This window comes from Miniopterus natalensis, chromosome 4 (genome assembly GCF_054644295.1).
Source record: "Miniopterus natalensis isolate mMinNat1 chromosome 4, mMinNat1.hap1, whole genome shotgun sequence".
Lineage (NCBI taxonomy): Eukaryota > Metazoa > Chordata > Mammalia > Chiroptera > Miniopteridae > Miniopterus > Miniopterus natalensis.
Window position 1 is genome coordinate 11,919,073 of NC_142084.1, and position 16,087 is coordinate 11,935,159.

Genomic DNA, 16,087 nt, shown 5'->3' on the forward strand with positions numbered 1-16,087 from the left:
TCTGTGGGCCCTCGTGGTTGTACAACCTGGGCTTGTACGACCTGGTGACTCAGCCTGGTCGAGAGGAAGTGTCAGCCATCCCCACCGAAACCAAGCAGTGCCCCTCCAAAGGGAGCCCTCTCCTCCCAGCCCTCCCTCGTGGATGTCCAGAGCAGCTGCCAGAACCACAGCCCTTTGGGAAGATTAAATGCTCGATGCTGATGTTTAATCTCTGACGAAGTACTCCCCTGTCCGAGCCAGCTACTGAGAAAACCAGGCCTGCGGGACAGCTCTATTACGTGAAAATAAACCTGTTTTATTGTTTTTTATTAAAGCACATATCGGGCTTCACAAGCTCACAGCTGGGAACAACATGCGTTTTTGGCAAAGGAGACTCGGGTAATCGCTCCACTTCCACATGAGCGAGCCCTCCCTGCGCGGAGAGCAGATGGTATTTCGCGCATCGTTCCCGGCCCACTCCTCTGGCTGATGCAGGAGGTGTGAGAGGAGCCCCCTTCCCTCCCCCTTTCCTCCTCCTGATCAGCCTGGGTGGTAAAGGCAAACTTAACACTTCCTTAGAGCCACACGCCCAAACAAGTAAAACCCTGGGCTCTGAAAGCATCGGGTCTGTATCACCGAGTCAAGAACATAAAACGGAGAACTAGCGCATGGAGAGTTCTTGAACTCTGGTGCTGGAGTGTGGTCCTGAAGCAGGGTGGTTTAGGGCCTTCTTCTGGTCTCCTCCAGAACATGTCACGTCCAGCAAGAGAAGGGCTTAGCCAAAGCAGGTGACTCCTCCCAGAGAAAAGATGTCCAGCACCAGGTACTTAATCGCAAGACAGCGCTGATACAAAGCCTCCGTCTCCTCGGCCTGACAGCAAGCTGCCGGGGGCCAGCCCCCAGTTCCCGGCAGGGAGGCACGTTCTCTGTGCTTGCTTCTCGCTGGGAAGTTCCGTTTGCTTCTCTAAGATGCAAAGTGCGGAGCGGACCTCCGATGACCCCATGTGGGTAAACACCACCGACACCCGCAGCACACATTGCACAGTCACCCAACAGTTACAGAACCAGAAAACCAACGAACAAGCCCCACCAAAGCTCTCGGCTTTACGGCGGCCTGTGCTAAGGCAATAAGCCGCCACCCTGGGATTCTACTTAGGACAAAGACATGAAAAGTTTGGAAGTCCTTACGTGTCCACTACCCTATAAAAGGATTTTTTATATGTTTATATATTTTATATATCTAAGGTTTATTTATACAATAGTCCATAATCACTAACATATTATATACTCTCTTTATAAACATTATTTGCACACACATTTCCTCGTAAAGATTCTCTTTTGGTCTATTAAAAACTCTGTACTTAAAAAAACAAACAAAAAAAACAAGTAGAGAGACAGAGAGCCTATAGCTTTTCTGCTTGTATTTTCCATGGAGGAGAGACTTTTCTCCCCTTCCATTCTTTCCGTTTTTTCCCTAAACAACGCCCTCTCCCTCCGACCCAACGTGTAGTAATAAGAAGCAACGGTTCCAGCAGATGAAACTTGAACCTCCCGGTTAGCACTCTACTCTGGGGTAAACTGGCCTGACCGCATTCTATTTTGTAAATATGTTTTTACTGATTTTAGAGAAAGAGGACGGGAGAGTGAGAGTGAGAGAGAAACATCGATGTGAGATGAGAACATAACATCGATCAGCTGCCTCCTGCACGCATCCCAACTGGGGATCGAACCCACAACCTGGGCACGTGCCCTGACCAGAAATTGAACCAGTGACCTTTCCGTGCTCCGGACAACATCCAACCAACTGAGCCACACGGGCCAGGGCTTGTGCTGACCTCATTCCAATCATTATAGTTCATCCTTGCCTGCAGCCCCGCCACCTCCACTACGTTTTGACTCGTGACTGTTTGGAATCTATATCCTAGAACTGACAGTCCAGACATGAAAACTTTAGGATCTGGAGGAGTTTTTCTTAAGTGTCTGGGTTTGGCTGGGAAGAAATCAGATTCTTCATTTTGTGTTTTTAAGAAAATATTTGATTTGTTGGTTAGGCAGGTTCAAGGGAAAAGCTAACTCTCCAAGGAACTTTCCACCATAAATCCTGGAACGTTCCCAGAGACGACTTAGAAACCAGCCAGCGTAAAAATCAAGAGTGGTGGTTCCCTTGCTTTAAATATGAGGGGGGTAAGCCAGTGTAAGGGGAAAGCCTGAGCAAGACGGCCTGGAAGACAAGGCTGTCATCAGCCAGTGTGGCGTGAAGCTACCTGGTCTCCCCCGGTTTATAGAGCTTGCTTTTGTGTGGGCCGCTTGCCCCTACCTAACCCCTCTGTATATCATCTATAAAGTAAACTCCCTTCCAACTCTGACATTCTATGACTTTCCCCTGGAAAATGCAGTCCTGGAAGTCTGTTTACAGGTGGGCTGTAAGGCCTCATGGTGCTAACACGTAGGTTGCAGAATCTGAAGGCGGCATCTCTGTACTCATTGCTGCTGAGGCTATCGAGGAGCCAGCCAAGCCCGGATTCATCCCAGAGGAAATGTAACCTGCATTTCAGTCCTAGTAGCTGAGAGAGAAGGGATGACTGACAGTTGGCAGTGCCATCCCTGACCATGTGTGAGGAGACGTCGTCCCTGAATTATCCTGTCTGTGGTCTCACCATATTGCCTTTCTCATTCACCACTTGGCAGATGAAGCCAATACTTTGGGGCTTCTTGCTGCCCCTGAGGTTAACCGAGAGAAGGGTGTGGTTAAGAAATCCAAGCCCTGTGAAGAGATGGGTGCCAGCTTTACGTAGAAGAAAACATTTCTGTAACCACAAAATGCGATCCTTCCTCTGCTCACGGTCGGCCTGATGTTTGCTCCTGCTTACAAGCAGGCCCGGATGGGAGACCGAGGGTGCTTCTGTGCCAGGCCACGATCCTGAACTTTACAACAGCCGACCTATCCAAGGCTGCCGCCTTCCTGTCCTGGGCTTTGGTCATCAGGAGAGCACGCACTTTAAAAATGAAATTCTTCTTGATGCCTTAAGTTAAGGGGAAAATGAATGGCTCAAAGAGCCTCGGGGCGTCTTTGAGTTGCATTTATCTGTGTTAGCACAGATGACTTAAAATTACAATTTTTGAAAACCAGGGGTAGACGATCTTCTAATGACTTGTCCTTCAGGGTGACTCATTTCTGAACAAGAAAGGATGCATGCTTGTACCTTCAGCCCTGAAACAGCCTCTGTAAGCATTGCAGTCTGTGGCGTCTCTCTCACGACATCACAGGCTGAGATTCTTTAAGTGCCAAGTCCTTGCTTCCCTGGTCGGGATGTTCTAGCAGAAACCCCCTGGAGCTGGAGGTGTCGGAGAAAGACAGGATGGAATCGGAACGGAAAAGGCTGGGGACGTGGCGGAGGGAGGCAGGGCGCTGGGCCAGGAGTCGGGAGGGGTGAAGGTCAGGGCCACCGTGAGGAAGCACCGGCCTCTCCGGCCCGACACCCGCAAGGGGAACATTGTGTTCTTCCCCGCGCTGCTCTGAATCCGAGCCGGAGAGACAGGCCGGTCACAGAGCCGAGAGGCACTCGATGTCATTTGTCAGCGAGCGGCCGAGGTGTGACAAATTGGCACGATCGAGTTTGGCTCTGATAACAGAACAAAGTAACAGGAGGGACGGGAGCCTGGCGTCACCTGAAACGGCACACGGCGTACTTGCTTTTCTCTCTCCTGGCCCCCCACCCATTGATCCTGGGGGTGAAGAGAGATTGGTTCCCTCTCCTGTCACCCTCTGTTTGGAGGCCAGCCCGTTGGTTGTCCTGCACCATCCCGAGGTCCAAGCAGTATCACAGGGTCCACAAACTCTCCGCCGAGGGGTTTCCGTCCGATCAGATCGGTGGTTCTCGCCAGTCTCCCCGCTGTGGCTAGGTCCTCCTGGAAGACGACCAAGGCAGGGCCTGTGAGGGGGAAACAATTCGGAATCTCTGTGTGAATGCGTCCTGGGGGGACTGTAGTTCTCTAAAATTCTTACACATCTATATAAGAGAGAGAATCAAAACAGTGAAATGTTCATACCTAGGGAACCTAGCTGAAGGGTGCGCAGGGCTTCTTTGTACTATTTTAGCAACATTTTTATAAGTCACAAATTCTTTTAAAAATAAAAAAGTTAAGACCCACAAGACACCAGGATTTCTCCAAGGCCTCAGATATTCTATTTTGGTTACCAAACTCAACCTGCATCTCTATCAGCCCCGCATATGTAACCAATGTCCTCCCCTCCCCGACCAGCCCTTGCCCCTTGAGGCCGAGAATGGTCACAAGCAAGTGCAGCCAGTCCCCCCTCCGGCCACCGGGGTCCAGGCGAGGGCGGGTCCGAATGCGCATCACAGGAGTCGGCTGCCCCCTGTGACTCTGCTGCCAGCGCTTGGTCTTGGCAAACACAGTCCCCACTGACCATGCTGGGGACGGGATGATAGGAAATTGGTCCAATAACATTTAGAAAGACTTGCCTTCTACAGGACCCAGCCTCGGAGTCTGTCCGCAAGTGAGTTCCCATGAAAACCCAGGAACACGGGAAGTGAGTGGGAGGCGGAGTTTTCCATCTCCTGCCCAATTTCTTTCATCTGAAGTTTGATTTCTCTTCTCACCAAGGGCTCTGGGGGAACTTTAATAGACGGTCACAGCCTCATTCTTGGAGGGGTGGCGTGGGACAGTCAGATCTTACCGGCCATGTTTATGGGAAGCGCCAATTTGGGGAGTCTTAGCAGAACTCCCTCTCTCCAAAGGCAGAACCGTGATCTGTGGCTCCAGAAACTTGGGGTACGGGAGGAGCCCGAGCTTCCAGCAGGCAGCCACCCCTCGGCTCAACCCGAGCTCTCGGAGCCTGCAGGTGCCACAAGGCACTAACCCCTTTGCCGCCCGCCCCACTCAGCGTCGCAGCAAGTAAGAGCCGGGGGCTGCGTCACACTCCGCGGGAGGAGCAGGCCTGACGAAGTCTGTGATTATTCGGAAGCCTTCTGCGTCCCCCACACCAAGAAGTCACATGGGCCCTGGCTGGTGTGGCTCAGTGGTTAGAGTGCTGGCCCATGCACGGGAGGGTTGTAAGTTCGATCCCGGTCAAGGCCACATACCTGGTTTGATCTCCCACCTGGGTAGGGGTGTGTGCAGGAGGCAACCAATCAATGTGTCTCTCTCACATCGATGCTTCTTTCTCTCTCCCCCTCCCTCCCACTCTCTCTAAAAATCAATGGAAAAATATCCTCTGGTGGGAGTAACAACCACCACCACAAAAGTCACATGGATTTGGAGCTGTGAGTCCTCGCTGTGCACCACCAAACTCAGGCGGGAGTTTCATCCCGCCCTGCGCGGCTGTTAGTCCTCGAAGGGGAAGGCGCCCGTGTTAGACGTAGACCGCTTCTCTCCCCTGTGCCTAGGCGGGTGCCGGGCCTCTGGAGACGGCCAGCCTACTTATGTCGCGGTGGGCCCGGAAACGGCCGCTTCGATCTGCAGATCAGGCCTGGCATCAGAAGCTGGGATAATGCCCCTCGGGTGGGAGGCGAGGCTTTTTGGGATTCCTGCCCCTGTTTGCTCTTTTAACGACATTTGTCGTGATGTAGCGTTTCTGAGGGAGCGCAGGGGCAGGAAAGTAATAAGGGAGCAACCGCCCAGGGAAGGCTGGCCGCACATGGATCTGACCTTCCAGGTTGTGCTAAATGGTGTAGAAAGAACCTCAACTCTAAGATCCACTGACATTTTAATAGGCACCTGAAAATCCCGTCAATGGCAGGAGGCGTGCATCCACCTACAGCAGGCACTGCGCGGTGCTGGGTGGCAGCCCTTGTTAGTGCTATGCCTACAGGCTGGGGATTTAGGATTAGGCCGGTGATAAGTCTTTGTGTACTGAGCACTCGGAAGACAAGTCTATCTGAAGGAGAAAATTCAGGAAAGCTTTGCATCCCAGCTTGAGAGGTGGCATGCAGCGCAGACCTGAGTCAGACTGCCCGGTTTTATTCCTAAACTCGAATTCCTAGCTGTGTGACACTGTGGAAATTACTTAATTGCTCCAGGTCTCAGTTTCCCTATCTGCAATATGGGGATAGTAACAATATTTACTTTGTATGGTTGTGGCGAGATTTTTAAATCAGTCCATGTACGTAAAGCACATAGAACAGTGTGTGGCACATAGCAGGAGCCTATGATTGCTGGCTCACGAGTATTATTATAAATTAAGAGACGTCTTGAAGGCTATTTACTGTGATCCTGCTTCTTGATGATCTCAATGGGAAACCCTCCAGGTGGATATAGATCATCCGGCGGTCTCATTGTCACACTCATTGCTAGAGTTTAACCTACAAGACGAGGCTGATGATAGCTCAGTATTTATTTCATATCGTCATTGTGGGGTGGTCTTTATTTTTTAATTCCATTTTATGGGTGAGAAAACTGAGACTCAGAGAGGTGAAGTGACTTGCCCAAAGTCACACAGAGTCACACTTGTTCTATAGCCTGAGGTCTTAACTGCTGGGCCAGAGAAAGGTGGGGGAAGACCAGGAGAGGGGTGGAGAGGGAATGAGGAGTGAGGGTGGGGGACAGGGAGAGAGACTCACAACTAACAACCAATAAGTAAGTATTTTCAAACGAATAAGTGGGCGTGGAAATTCAATAAATATATCCTAATAATAACAAATGAGATGACATTTCACGTTTTGTCTACACAATTCCTAACAACCACTTTGCTTAAAAAAAATGACAGATTGCTTTTGACTGGCTGTGCAGCCATCAAGGAGCTTCGAGGCCCAACTCCTTTGGAGGAAGGTGAGTTCTTAAGCTCCTGCAGCCTGGGAGAAAAGTGCTGTGACGTCACCCATAAGTCATCCTTCTTATGAAGGCCCTGCTGGCACCCTCCACTCACTCAACACCTATTTATTGTACGATCAAAAACATCTGAGTAACAAATGAATTTCCTCGACGTGTTGAACTGGTTCCTGTTCACCTTGTCACTCGGTATGTCTGGTTCCTCCTTAGGTTTCAAATCTCAGTTCAAGTGTCACCTCCTGGGAGAAAACTCTCCTGGCCACCCTTACCAGATCGCTCAGGCCCCTCAGCCATTCTCTGTCCCATCACCTTGTCTCTAATATGTCATGTAGAAATAATTCTGTTTGCCATTCACCCCCCTTCACAAAGGCAGGGACCTTACTTGCATTGTTCACGGTAATACCCCAAATGTATGGAACAAAAGCTGGCACACAGTAGGTGGTCAAGCAATATTCGTATAATGAACACGAATGAGGTGACACTGATTTCAACACAGGAAGAAAAGGGTCTGCGACTTTAAATGCAGATGGAGTGAGAGGTGGGACGGTGGCCTGGAGCCCTTGGTCATAATGACATGTCCAGCAGGGGTCTGACTCATCAGCACATGCATTTTCTGAATTACAAAGTGTGCCAGGGACATTTAATTTCTGTTAATTGGCACCAAGGAGGAGGGGTTGTTATTGAAATCGCCAGCCAGCTGGAAGCCTGTCTGTGTCGGACCTATTTGCAAATCAGAATAGACATTTCCTAAACCCCGTTAACCTTGTGAAGCTGCAAGTCCCCAAGAGGGGCAGCACCAATGTGCTCCCGGGCCGCAGACAACCCTAAACCTTAAATCATCAACAGGTGAGGAGGCGAGGTCACGGGGACAGCCAGAAGAGAAAAGACAGATGAGGGCTATGGCATAAGAAGCATTTAAAAATAATTGTCATGTTGCCTCAACCCCGGTGCCATTTACCAGCTTATCTGAAAGGCGAGGAGCGCAAAGTGACTTCAGAGCCCGCCCCACTGCTTCCTCCCTGTGACCCCAGGCAAGTGATTGGCTCTCTGAGCCTCAGCTGCTTGATGTATAAATAGGGGACAATGACACTTAACTCCTGGGGTGCTTGTGAGGATCAAAGGAGCAAATGCATGTAAACAGCAATGATAACTGACTGCAGAGCGCTTTCTATGTGCCGGGCACCGTGTCGATGACCTCATTCACATCATCTCGCTTGATCTCCCCCAAAGCACTCAAGGAAAACACAACTAGCACCTGCATTTTACAGGCGAGGGAGCTACAGTTTGGGGAGGTTGAATGACTGGCCCTTGGTGACCCAGGGGGGAATTTAGTCACCTGACTCACTGCCCTTGGCCACCCTGTAACTGCCCCTTGACCGGGTTACCGCAGTTCCTGGCACTTAGCACACATCTAACGTGTGGCGGCCACTGAGATTCTGTTCTTAGAGTTAGCGTTTCCCTAGCTCACCTGCCTTCAAGCCTTGGTCACGCCTGCAGGCTCCTTCTCCCGCAGCCGCCAATTCTAGGGTCCCTTCTGCTCCCGGGCATCGGGCCTACCCGGCTCCCTTGATCTTCCCAAGCCCTACAAAGTGCCCGTTACTGTTTCCACTCTTCAGGGGAGGAAATGAAGTCTCAGGGGGGTTAGTTAACTTGGCCCAAGGCCACACAGCCAAGAAGTGGTGGGGCCAGGATTTGAACTCAAGGACACGCGGTTCCAGAACCCAGGTGCCTCCCTCTCCACATAACACTTCTCCAAGCTGCCTACCACCTTTCAGGACCTGCTTCTCCTCAGTGAAGCCCCCCTGACAGCCGAAACCCCCTCGTTGCTGCCACTCCCTTTCTCCCGCCTGCACGACAGAGCCCAGGGCTTTATCACGCTCCCTGGTTTTGAACTGCGCCCCCCATCCGCTTATTGGGAACAGCTGGCGCTCACTGAACGCGTCCATGCACCCAGTGCCACGATCAGAGCTGCACTTGCACCATCTCCTCTAATCCTTCCAGAACCTCTGAGGTGGAGAGACTGATCCCCATTTTACAGAAAACAGGTTCAGGGAGGTGGTGTAACTTTTCCAAGTTTCTTTAATCATTTGCCAAAGGAAACATAACTAGTGACAAAGCTGGGCCAAAACCCCAGATGATTCGGTTCCAAAGCCCATTATCCTCACTATTATATTATTATATTATATTATATTATATTATATTATATTATATTATATTATATTATATTATATTATATTATATTATATTATATTATATTATATTATATTATATTATATTATATTATATTATATTATATTATATTATATTATATTATATTAATTATATTATTTTATATTGCTTCTCTGTATCTTGTAAGGTTCTAGTGGGCTGGCAATTTAGCTACCCCCGAATCCTCGTTGACGGATGCTTTAAAATCCAGTCCTCTGTTGGAGGTCTCCATGATGAAGGCCTAAGCTCGCAAACCTGCCAACATCTAAAAACAACTTAAGCTTATAAAAGAATTCCACTCATAAATAGAATGTGCAAATGGAGTTTTTGGAAATGTGGTTCTGATATCTAAAATTAGCCTTCCCTTCCAAACAGTGTCACCCCTCTGACTGGCTGCTCTGTTCCTTGCCCTGGAGGCTGCTGCTATCTCTCTCGAGCTGTGGCTGACGTGTCCTGTTCCTGCAATGCAGTTCTCTGGCTCTCCTGGACTGAGATGGAAAACATCTCTCCCCAAGGAACTGGGGGGGAGGGGGCAGGAATCGGGGTATAACCCTTTGAAGGTGATATTTATTTGACTTTCCCTTTGGTCTTCCAGGCATTTTCACTGCCCCCTTCCTTACATTTTGATTCCAGCTTGCTTTTGCTTATTTGTGAGGGTCTCCTGAATGAAAACAGCTCTCACCATCCTCTTGGATGGTCCAGGGAGTCGTTGTTTCCATGGCAAGGACATGAGGATGGCTCTGGCCTCTAGGACACTGCTGGCCTCTCCAGCAGTCAGGCTCTGGCGTTGCAAATGGCCTTCATCAAGTCAGTGGGTCACGCTAGCGCTTTTCTAATAGCGTTAGCTGAGGATACACAAAACGGCCTTTGCAAATGCCTTTTGCCATTTTCCCTGGGTCCTGGCTGGCATCCTCTTAGTCCTTCCCAGGCTCAGCTCTTGTCCATCCAGCAGTGACCCTATTTGCATAATTAGTTTGCATCTGTGGGGATGTATTTACCCCCCTAAAGCAATTGCCTTTGAACTCTGGATAAATACCAGCATGGACCACTGCACAATGTCAGCTCTTGAGCCCTCTTGTTTCCAAGGAGAAGCTGAAAGTGGGGGCCATTTTGGACATCATATCCCGTTGTGCTCTGTACCCCTTACAGTGAGGACAGGCCAAACCAGAAATGAACTCACGAAGAGGGAGAGATCTAGGGATGCACAGCGATCATTGCGTTTTGACGTCAATGATCCAGAACCACACTGTAAGCTTCAGTTCTTTTTCAATTCGCTTGGCTGTGTCTGGCCGCCCTTGCAGCAGGGGTAGAATTGCTTTGGGGTTTTCTGTATAGAGCACTCTGTTACCTTCCTTCCCACCCCTGCTTCTCAGATGACAAGACCCTTGTCGTTTTATTGGAGGGCTTGACCCTCTGAGTTAAAGCATCCTCCCACCCCTGTCTCCATCCTCATGCCTATGATCTCAGCATTACATGCCCACTTGTCCAACCTCTCCAAACTCAACCATGTAATGTGTTTATAGTTGCCATTAAAGAAGAGGGATGTGGCGAGATAAGACTAAAGTTTGGGCTTAGAGTCCTGGGTTCTATCTAGTCCTTGCTGCTTTGGACAAGTCACTTGAGTGCTTAATTCTAATTCTACAGTGGGATAACAGCAGACCCTCCCCTCATTGGGTTGGGTAGGATTTGATGGCGTAATGCATGTAAAGTGCTTGGCACATAGTAGGTGCTCAGTAAATGGTGTCAATTATTGCTGAATGATGATCTATATATATAGTCTCCCTTCCACCTCAAACTACTTATGTGACCTTAAGCAAGGCATTGAAACATTCTGAGTCTCAGTGTTTTGATCTGTAGTCTGGGGACAGAAGGAGGTTTCCCCTGAATACTTCACAAGGTTCTTAGGGGAACTTGTCAGTAGCAGCAACAAGATCTGTTTCAGTTTCAGATTCTGAGGACCTGCTTCTGGTTTCTGCAGTCAGCTACCCAGAGGTGCCAGGCAAGGCCCAGAGGAGAGCTGCCTAGAAAGCCCTGTGCTCCAACAATTTGGGCCCCAACCCATATTTTCTCTATTCAGGAGCAACAAGATCTCCCAAAACAGCTGTACTTGGAAGAATTCTTGTACAAATCCCTCTAAACTAGAACTTTTCAAAACCAGACATGCTGGGGCATCAAAATCTCAATTCCTAGCAATGAATCAAAAGCTCAGAATCCCAGTGATGGAAGCCAGGTGGGACTTTGGATACTCAGGAGGGGTAACTAAGGCCCCAGGTTGCAATATTTGCTTTGACTGGTGTTTACTGAGCACCACCGTGAGCTGCACGTGTGAGGAATTTACAAGAGAATGACAAGCATGGAGTTTAGGACAGTGGCTGGGAGGAGAGTGGGAGAAGGGGAAGAAAGATATGAGAAGCGCACACAGGCTTCAATGGTATTGGTAATAATTATTTTTAAAAAGCTAGGTGGTAGGTGTATAGTTGTTTGTTTTATGATCTTATATAATTAAATATATATATATATATATATATATATATATATATATATATATATATATATATTTAAAAAGGGAGAAAAGCAAAAAGAGATCCTCAAATCCAGAAAACATTACTGAGGGACCGCACTCTTTGAGGGCCATGTGTATTTTACCTGTCAACCACTGTATGCCCATTCCCCTCACGGAGCCTGGGACAGCGTGGGTGATGGATACTGCTGTGGGATGGACGGATGGATGGATGGATGGATGGATGGATGGATGGATGGATGGGCAAATCTGTAATGCTCCTCCATGCCCCCAACCTGTCACCTTGATCCCACCTCTGCTGCATTCTATTTGTCAAAGTGTAGGCCAGGAGGCAGAGGGCTCCCTGGGGACATTTTATTTCTGTTCTGGTCTAGGACACAACACTATGACCTGGCAAACAGATGGCCTGATGGTTTAACATTGCTCTATTATTTCAAGCAAAACGTCCTGGAGAGACTGATTCTCAGTGACTCCCGCCTGCTGCAAGGATCTTCAGAATTAACTCCTCTGGTCGGGTCCCGCCTGCCAAACACATTCCCTGAGTAACTGTCTTTCGTGGTCGCCTGAGAGGCTGCTGCAAACGCAAACACTCCCTGCTCTTAGCCAAAGGGAGAGCTGGGGCTTTTACTCTTGAGGCGTAAACAGGAGAAGCGTCAGTGGCAGCAGCTGCTGGCCCAGGAGGGCCCAGCTTGCTAAGCACTTGCTCCCACCTGCAGAGACTCAGAAGGGCTTTTCCATCCTGCCTACCGCAGCTGCGCCCCCCCCCCCCCAGGACAGCTGGGGGTGTGGGGCTGGCCTCTGGGGACGAGGCGGGTGAGATGAGGAGCCTGGGTGCCTGCTCATCTTGTTGAAACAAATGACTCCCATGCCTGCCGAACCCATGCGAGAGGAGCTGGGACCTGAAGGGCATTGCTTACGGCCGCGAAGTATCAGCTGGGAAAGGTGGACTGGGGAGCAGGGGGCTTGATGAAGGTGATGGCTGAGGGCTGGGCAGTGGCAGGGTCGGGGTTGGGAAGAGCGCTGGGCTTGACTGCAGTGTCCTCAGCCTCTGGGGACTCTCTGGGTCTTATTCTTGACAACAGGGTAACAGTCAAGACTTTGAACCCGTGTGGCACAGGCGCTGCCAATCAGAATGATGAGCTTTCTTGCCCGCGGTCTCAGCTGCACCTGGCCTTGGCCCCTGCTGCTGGAAGGTGGAGTGCAGGGAAGACTTGGAGGAGGGGCCAGGGTGCAAGAGGGGCGAGGCCTTGGGGAGCTCAGCAGCCCAGGCTACCCATCAGTACAGGCCTGTTTCAGTGTGCTAACAGCCAGTGTGGCCATACTCCTGCCGAGTGTCAGCTCTGCTATAACACATGAGAAAGGCAGGTTCGGTCCTCACATTCTATGTGCATAAGAGTCAATGGGAAGCTTGCTGAAAACACAGAGGCCGGGCTCCCCCCTCGAGGCTACTGAACAACACTCTCCAGGGCCCAGGTGCGGCCCACTACGCTCCCGAGACTGAGTGCCCGGAATCAGCTGTCTCTACTGACTCTAAGGATCCAGCTCTAAGTTTCAAGGGGTTTATGAGGACTCTGGAAGGCCAAGTCCATCCAGCACACGGTCTCTAGGGGAACATGCCCAGTTCAGTGCAGGTCCTGTGACCGAGCCAAGCCCTGGCATGTCCTTTGACTGAAGCAGCCTTAGCCCTGACCCAGCTCCCCCTGGATTCTGCCACTCAGGAGGGCAGGCCTGGTGTGAACAGATCTTCTGAATTTCCAAAGGAAGCTGGAAGTCTGTGAGCCACGTATGTGTCCTGCATCTCACCGCCTCACAGGTAGGACACTGCTTTAAACTCTTCCAGCCCCAGAAGCCCTGTCTATGGGACGGTGAAGGGTAGAGGTGGTGTAACTGGTCCCACCTGAGGAGGGAAGGAGACAGGCCAGTAAGGACCTCAGAGTCTGCCCTCAGCTGGTTGTGTCCTCCTTCTCCCCTCAGATGTCTTGCCTGCCCCCATCAGAGTCTGCCCTCAGCAGCTCCCTAGTGCTGAGGTGCCAGGTCTGATCACAGGGCCAAGGGGCGCCCTGCCTAGGGACTCTGAGTCTTAGCTGGGGGAGAGGGCTCTCACAGGATGGAATGTTTGGCTTCAGACGTGAGGTTCTAGGGTTCTTCCTGGGATCCCTGGAATGTTCCACAGAGGAGTGGATTCCTCTAAGTATAAGAGAACTTGCCTGCATCGCTCCATTTAAACTCAATTGCCAAATGTTTCTTCGCCTGGTTGGGACACCCTTTCTCCCACCCCTCTCTCTATCTGAATCTCACTTGGCCTCCAGGCTTCAGCTTATGTTGTGCTATGACCTCCACGAACAGGCCATGTTGGTCTCCTTTTAACACCACAGCCCTGGGTGTGCCCTTACGTTAGACTTTCTCACCTGGAATCTCAATGGTTTGCTTACTTAAAAACATTCAAGTCTAACATTTGTTGGGTGTTCACTCTGTGCCAGCTTGGTTTAAGTCACCCTATAGTGTCATCTCAGCTAATCCACAACAGCCCAACGAGGTGGGCACTATTATCCTTTCGATTTAAGAAAGCAAGGCTCAGAGAGGCTAAGTAGCCTGCCCAACATCACACAGCCAGTGGGTGGTAAACGAGGACTTGAACCCAGCCTGTGGGCTGCAGAGCCTCCATCTGTGACCCTGGCACTATGCTGCCTCCAGCAGTCTGGAGTCAGCATCCTGGGTTCATGCAGCATCCTCCCCAAGTTGGGCTTTGAAGTGAGAGAGCTTGAACTCAGGGGTGTGGGCAGCTATCAGGCTCGCTCTCCATTATCTGTGGTTACTCTTCAGGCCTCAGTGCCCTCGGCTTTATAATGGGGACAATTTACACCTGCCTTGTAAGGTTATGGTGGAGATCATTGCGGTGCCTGGCACACAGGCAATGTTGAAACGCTTTGGTGGGATAAATGATTGGAGGCGCCAGTGGGTTCAACTTTTACTTGGAAATAACACCCTCCTGCAGTTTTCAAATCCTCATAAGACTCCTCAGAGATGGGATTTGGTATGATGCTGGACGCAGGTGAAGAGGCTGGATGGAGTGGGAGGGGCCCGCCTTTGGAGTTGTTTGCAGTTTTCAGAGAGGGGTTTCATGTGGAAGGCATGGATTGTGTCCCTATTACACCAAACAACCTACTTGTTAAGAATTAACAACCAACAGTTAAGAATGAACTGGGCCTATTGCTTGAGTTGGCCGGTCATTTCCTATACCTGCCACTCCAGATGTAGACTTGATTGCTAAACTTATCAAGGGTGCTTTTTTGGGTACAGATGAGGTGTAGGAACTCATATTTTGACAAATCACCTCGTGTTTTCCTGTCCTTGTGACTTTTCCCCATCTCTCCATGTGGATTATTTAGCTCAGTGAGGCATGGAGTTGGGCATGTTGATTCTGTGGAGCAGACATGGGTCAGACACAGGTCTTGCATCTGCAACACTATTCCTTGACAGGATTGTTGTTTTGTTTTTGTCTTATTAAGGCCTGGAAAAGTCTGTGGACAATTCACTTTGTCAAGTGTGTGCGGGCGAGTATGTAAAATATATGTTTTTGTATCGGGATCTTGAAGAACTGGGAATTCTTCAAGAAGGGAACATTCTAATCAGACCTGCCTTTTCGAGTGGCACCCACCCTTAGCAGCAAGTGGCATTTACGCACTAAAGTGCCCACATGGATGGGCATGCAGTAAGTGTGAAATCACAGCAGTTAAGCTTAATGAGAACGAATGGCTGGTTTCAGCATTGCCTCGGCTCTCTGGATGCCCTCTCACCCCTGTTCACAAGGCTCTGCCGGGGTGGCCCCGCTCACTTCAGCCCCTTCTTAGCGAGGTCACCTCATTTTACAGACTCTGCCCTTTCCTCCACCTGTCGGGAATGTCAAGGCCAATCTCTCTTCTCTCACCTTCTTTCCTGATGCTTTTCCCAACCCTCTCGCTTTCTCTCTCCTCACACCCTCGCTGTCTGTCTCTGGTATTTTCCTCACCCTCTTCTTTTCCTCTCTGACCTCCTTTGTCCAGTCCCTCTAGGGCGGCTTTCCTCTAAGAAGTGCCCCCACCCCAGCCGTGGGCTGGCATCTTCCCACTCTCAGCGCCGCCTTTCCTACCCGTCAACCAGTGGAACAGCCGCTCTGCCCCACGTGAGAAGGAATCAGAAAGTAAAGATCGTCGCAATGCAAACATATCATCTATCTAAACCCAAATCCCCACCCTGACACATTGTTTTGAAGCATGCTGTGCTCTCTTGGGGAAATCAGACGACAGAGCCAGGACGCACTGCCCACCCGGGCCCACCCAGGCCCACCCGGGCCCACCCAGGCCCACACCCACAGCTGCACGCCTCCTGCTTCCCCCTCGTGTCAGATTCAACGTGGGAACATGGGTTGGAAAGCCTAAAGCAGGGTCATCTTTTGGTAGCAGGTAGTCAGCTTTCTCTCTGACCTTCTTGTTTGGAACAAGGCCTTTGGTTTCAAAACGTTCAAAGTATCCATCTCACGCCCTTCCCAGAAATTCTCCCTCGGCCGCTGGGCTGTGACTCTTTGGAGGGGAAAAGATATGGTGGCTGCTA

General features: G+C 50.2%; 1 protein-coding gene across 1 annotated transcript in view; it reads right to left on the bottom strand.

Moving 5' to 3' along the window:
• Positions 1-1,694: 1,694 nt before the first annotated feature.
• Positions 1,695-16,087, bottom strand: part of SH3RF2 (SH3 domain containing ring finger 2) — a 111,587-nt gene continuing 97,194 nt past the window's right edge. The window contains exon 11 of the mRNA XM_016202921.2: positions 1,695-3,911. The gene's annotated coding sequence lies outside the window, so the exon portion shown is untranslated. The remainder of the gene's footprint in view (positions 3,912-16,087) is intronic.